The sequence below is a fragment of the Pleurodeles waltl genome, chromosome 6 (assembly GCF_031143425.1).
Source record: "Pleurodeles waltl isolate 20211129_DDA chromosome 6, aPleWal1.hap1.20221129, whole genome shotgun sequence".
NCBI lineage: Eukaryota > Metazoa > Chordata > Amphibia > Caudata > Salamandridae > Pleurodeles > Pleurodeles waltl.
In genome coordinates this window covers 1,535,033,575-1,535,039,733 of record NC_090445.1, presented here as the reverse complement: position 1 = coordinate 1,535,039,733, position 6,159 = coordinate 1,535,033,575, and the positions used below count along the sequence as shown (strand labels likewise).

General features: G+C 41.6%; 1 long non-coding RNA gene across 1 annotated transcript; it reads right to left on the bottom strand.

The window, feature by feature from the left end:
* Positions 1–923: 923 nt before the first annotated feature.
* Positions 924–5,888, bottom strand: LOC138302159 (uncharacterized). The gene is made up of 2 exons (XR_011205315.1): positions 5,820–5,888; positions 924–1,709 (listed from the first exon to the last, which is right to left on the bottom strand). It is a non-coding gene; the product is annotated as an uncharacterized lncRNA (long non-coding RNA).
* Positions 5,889–6,159: the final 271 nt, after the last annotated feature.

Genomic DNA, 6,159 nt, shown 5'->3' with positions numbered 1-6,159 from the left:
GAGCTTGCTCGCCAACACATTTGGTGGCCTACTCTTGTGTCAGATACTAAACAGTATGTCCAAAGATGTAGTGTATGTGCACAGAGTAAAGACATACATCAGAACGCACAGGATTATAATAAACTTCTCTTTCCACACCATCAGCTCCTTGGCACAACCTCTCCCTGGATTTTACTGTGGATCTCGCTAAATATGAGCAGGGTCACACAGCAGTATTAGTTGTATGAAACTTGTTATCCAAGATGGCTCATTTTCTTGCCTTACAGAGCCTGTCTACTTCAAAGACACTTGCCGATATCGTTCTACAGTCAACTGTATGTTTGCAAGATCTCTCACCCATACTTGTATCTGATTGTGATCCCCAGTTCATTGAAGGCCTGTTGTGGGGTGTTGCAAACTGATATTCACCTGTCCACGGGTTATCATCCCCAAATTGATTGCCAAACCAAAACAGTAAATTAGTGTTTGGAACAGTATATAAGATGTCAGGTATTGAACAATGCTGCATTTTGGGACAAATGCATTTGGGCGGCAATTTGCCTATAATAACTCACAACATTGTTCCACTAAACTCCCTCCTTCTTCTGTGTAATTATAGCTTTCACCCCTGTTTTTTGGTGAATCCCTCTTTCTCGACGTATCAACAGTTCAAAGCTACTTAGAGCACATAAAGGACTTACAACAAACCGCACTAAGTAATTCGGAACAAGCAAAAATGGTGCCAAAAAGAAACGCGGATCAACTTTGCAAACCGGCCCTGGACTTTCAGGTAGGGGACCAAGTATGGCTGTCTAAACGACATATCAATCTGAAGGGGCCACACACATTTCAACCATGGTTCGTGGGACCTTTCTCCATACTTAAAAAAATCAACTATGTTGTCATGAAATTGGAATTACCTCCCCAAATGAAAATACATCCCATATTCCATGTTTCTTTATTGGATCAGGTGACACTGAACACTGGCCTTCAGCCTAAGATTCCAGCTATTATGATTGGCAATGAACCTGAGTATGAAGCAGAAGCAATATTAGACTCAAAAAGTAAAAGACATACGTTGTACTAGTTGATTCACTGGAAAGGTTAGGGTCGAAAAGACCGTACCTGGAAACCATTGGGACAAGTGCATGCCCCACTTTTATTGCGTATATTCCACTGTAAATATCCAAGTGAGCCCAAGCCTATAAGGTGGTTGGGGGGGGGGGGGGGGGGGTACTGTTAGGACTGTCAGAATCTGACGCAAGCGTGTGGTCCTTTTAAGTGCTGAAGCCATAGCCTTTAAATCTGCGTGCTGCACCAAGGGAAGCTGCTCATCGTCAGCCTTCGTGCACGGATACTTTTCTGGCTTCCTACATCCCGTCCCCGGACTCCTGGGCTCATCTATTTCTTGGTGTCGGGTCGCGTTGGGCTTCGGATCTTCTCCAGCGTCCTTCGTGAAGCTTCTGCTTCGATAACCTACAAAAACAAGAAAAGAATAACACGTTTAAAGACAGCGACTGTGGACTGCGCGGTAATGCAAGAACGTGCTAAACTACTGTTTACTTTCCTTCCTTAATTCTTTTCAGTTTTCCTCATTCTAAAGACTCTGGTTGCGCTACACGACAGCAATTGTGTTCTGTGTGGGATCGTGTAAACGTGCAAAATAACTGACTACTGTACTTATCTGAATATCTTTAGTTTTCCAATTTTGAAGGCTAGCTGCTGGGAACCTAAAAGGCAAAAGGCATTTATTGGGTTAATGTATGCAGTTTGAATTAGAGCAACAAACAGTACTAACAAAGCAATCGAAACATTTGTATTACTTAATTACTTACCTATTCTGCTTTTCTTCTACAACTCCTTTGGGGGGGAAAAGTAATTACGTTGAATGACTCCAAGAGAAAGTATATATATATATATATATATATATATATATATATACATACACACACAGACAAATGTTTTGGGGGCACTGTCCATTGTTTTATGGCCTTCTCTATGTCTAACAGGCACCTTCACCTTTCAGTTTGCTACTTCCTTCATCCCCCACGTCCTATACTTCAGGTCTCGCCAGAGACAGCGCATACCTGTCGCAGGCAAGATATTTTGTTTACTTACAAGGGGCTTAGAGCCCACCCATCATTTACAGTTGGTTGCTTCACTGTCACTTGTTTCTCTTTGGTCAGCAAATGCCGACTTCACTTCCTCCTCATGTATTTGTCCCTACCCAGAAGCATGCCCCAAGTACTGCTTCCCATGCCCTCTGTACATTCACTGCTCGCCACTTTCAGAGGTCCCTTTTTCCGTTCACTGGCACCCCCTTCATCTCTATACCCCTTCGGTATTGTTGCTTGTCCCGCCCCATCACCACACCCCTCCTTGCATTGTTACTTGTCAGGTCGGTCCCCTCCCCTGTTGCATCTCTCGTCTGCTCCCTAGCCCCTCCCTCTTCATTGCTTGTCCCCCCGCCAGAAAAGCACCCAAAAGTCATGCCAACAGGTTTCAAGATTCCTCTAAGATGAAGATGGCGCTGTGCTCCCTGCTCTGCATGACCTTTTTGGCACTGTATTCATGCAGGGTCAACAAGGCGAACTACAGCTCGGAGGGAAGATAATTAAACAAGTGAGTTTTTTACCTTTATTTGTGAGTTTCAGACATCACAGCCATGCCATGATCCTTTTTGCAGCTTTAGACTGCTTTAAGAAGATCTGCCCTCACATGCTTTTTGGTTGCCCACCACAACCGTGGTACTGTTTTTTTTTTAATAATGTTAATGTTAACTTTTTTTTGGGAACGGTCAGGCAGCAAACTACTGCCAGCCTTTAAGCTTTCTAAATAAGAGCACTTTGTCAAGCACTGTAATGTGTCAATCTCTAGAGGATCTATCAAAGTACTGTGCCCAGATTTGGACTAATGTGTACTGCTTTAAAGACTTGATGAAGCAATAAGTTCAGCTTTTGAAGCTTCAGTCGAGTACTGTGTCCAGATGTTGAACACTGTACCCATCCCTGGAGGCCTTAGGGACCAATTACATCAGTTGAATGCTGACTGATGTGTTGTGTCTAGATCTGGAGTAATGTGCCGAGATCTGAGGGCACCAAACTGTATCTGACTACTTGGCTTGTGACGACTGTCGCATTCTAGCGCTGAGACCCGTGAATGCGGATGCAGTTTTTGGTGACTCATCTTTTACTTTTTATATGACATATCCGCCAGGTGAGATGGATATCGGTAACTGGATTTTTCAGAGGTACTAGTATATAGGAGTCTTTCATTTTCCAGTTGGTCAGCTGCCTCTGGAAGGTTTTAAAAGATATAGGAAGCCTTCTGCTGGACAGGTGCAGGAAGAAAGGTTTACAGCTGTGGGGTAGTCACAAGGAGAGAAAACAAGAAAGGGGGTTTGAAATTGTAAACCTGCCGAGAAAGGCCCTTAAAGAAGCGAGTTTGACCTCTCCTGGTCTCCAGGACTCCACAGAGGGGCCAGCGGAAAGTCAACACTCAGGTTTCCGCCTCTGCTCTTCGGAAAAGATTGTTGTTTATGCAGCTGCAGAAAGAAGCCTAGTATTTCATATTCGAAGTGAACCCTTCTTGTTACTGTGATGCATCAGTAAAACAGACTCCGGCCGAACCAGACCTACTTTCCAAAAGCACCAGCTTGTCCAGAATCGCCATAGTTCCAGATCATGACATTAGATGTACTTCGGGAAATGGGCCAAATCGAGATGCAGAGTTTTTCGGTTTTTTTTTTCTGGCGTTCACAAAGACCTTCTGGTTTTCATACAATTATTTATATTATATCTCTACTTCTAGGGGCTTTCAAACATCTGTCTTAATCCATTGGTCTGTCAGAGTGTCATTCACAATCTTGGTCCACCCACAAAAGCATGCAGCATGGGGCACATGGTCAGCCCACTACAGCCACTGGCTAACTTCTCCGTGAATTACTGCATTGCGCTCTTGCACAAGTCCCCTTGCACAGTTTTGCAAAAAACACAATCACAAACATTGGCAAAGCCAAAACATGAGAGTTAACACCTGACCTACTGGCTTTATGAATGCTTGTTTGATCTTGTGCCCAATATCTGGTGGTATCATATGTCTTGGTATTTCTGATTTCTTGACCTATGAACGAATGAAGATGCCAAAGGCTGCCACATTTGGAAGCCCTTGGTTATGTGAGCCAGAGTTTCGCAGCTCAATCCAAGGCCTTGTAAAGATTGTACAATGTGTTTTTTAAGTCTAGCTTGATAACGCAGCTTTCTGCGAGACCTATTTTCACCAATTATTTAAAATATACATGGAGTAGAGTGTGGCTCCACACACAAGAGCATTTTTCTCTCACCTAATTCTACTGACTAATCTGGTGCATAATTTTACCTCTTATGTAGTGCTTGCACTACAATGTCAAGCGAGTATATTCACACCTCAAATGTACAGTCATCGCAGTAATAAAATGTCTCATAAATGCATTGTATGCAGAAAGGAAATGTTTTCGTTTTTTTCCTCTACAACAGTCTTTTCTAATGTTTTAGTCAGCACTGAAAATGCAAGCCAAAAAATGCAAGCCTTTGCCAATCCTTGTTTGATATGGGAGCCTGTCCCTTACTAGCGATCAGTGCATATGGCATTGGGGCAAATTGGTCGTAGCTGTACAGTGGAAAATTAGACGAGCGGAGTGATCCTCAGTGCTTTGAATTTTGTTGATGGTTTTGGCTGGCTGCCCAGAGGACAGATGTTGTAGTACCCCAACCATGCTACAGAAACAGATACTGTAAGGATAAGAGTGATCCCAAGAGGAGGGTAAAAATGTAAAGGATTTGTCAAAGTATGTGGAGGTGGCAAAGAGTGATCTTGACGTCCATGTAAACTCGAGTTTACAATTTCTAGTTAGTTATACGGAGGAAAACAACCCAATGATATGTTACAACTAGGCTTGTTTGGAATTTCCATTACTCATATTACATACATTATTTAGAATTATCTGGGTGCATATTTTTACATACGTTTTTTGGCTGCAGGGACTGCTTTGAGGAGAAAATGTCTTGCATAAAGTAGTCTAACAGAATCTGTGGCATATATTTTAGACATACAAATTACAAGCATTCAAATATTTAAAATGGGAGCATCAGGAATATTATACCAAAATACAAAGCAGATTTACAATGGGATTTAACAGTAAATGAATTACAATAACTTTTTATATGAAAGAAAACAAGCATAATGTAACTTCTAACTTACAAACGGAGTACCTTATCAGTTTTCTGAAGAAAAGAAAGCCAGAAGGAAGAGAAAGAAAAAGGGGGAGAAAGGAAAAGAGAAAAGTAGTGAGAATGCATCTATGCATGTGGCTCTTAAAAGAAACAGGTTAAGGAGGTCCATGACTTCTCTTCGATCTAAGAACACTGCTAATAACACTACCTGACTGAAGTGTTAAAGCCTCCTTGAGTACAATAATTTTATGATGGTAACAGTACGTTTTAATATTAATTCTCTGTATTTATAAATATAATTCATAGAATGTTTAACATTCTATTCTAATAACCACAAGCATTGTTTAGCCAGTTTTTCAACATGCAGATTGCTTACAACTTATTCTGTAGTGCTATCGGATATTGATTTCTTTTTGGACTGACTGGTCATATTTGTGGTTCTATCACCCCCAAAATTCTTCCAAAGTGGGCTCAGTTTTGCTTGTGGTGTCAGGTCCAAGACAAGTGGTAGTAGGGAAGGAAAGCGGAGCTCAAGATGGCCAGGCGAAATAACAAGGTAAATCCAGGAAATACATACAAAACAGGACACTGCACTATTTGATTGCACCACAAATCATCATACCACCTTACCATAAGAAATCCATAGGAGGCACTGCTTTCCGATTACAAGCTGCCAAGCTGCAGAAGTCTCTACCTGCTAAGATTAGAAGAATTCAGGAATGTTTACACTTTATAAAACTGTTGAAAACATAGTTATCTCCATGAGAACTCTCATTGCACAACTCCGGGAACAGAACCCAGAGAAGGTAATCACACTTTCAAGTTCAATTTACAACCCAAAGATATTCAGCAACCCAAACACAGCACTACTTTCTATATTCATATAAGCTAAGATGTGCTGACCAATGGTTAGCATGGGAATTATATAGTAATGTCAATTCATATATAATTCTTCTGACCCACACTAACA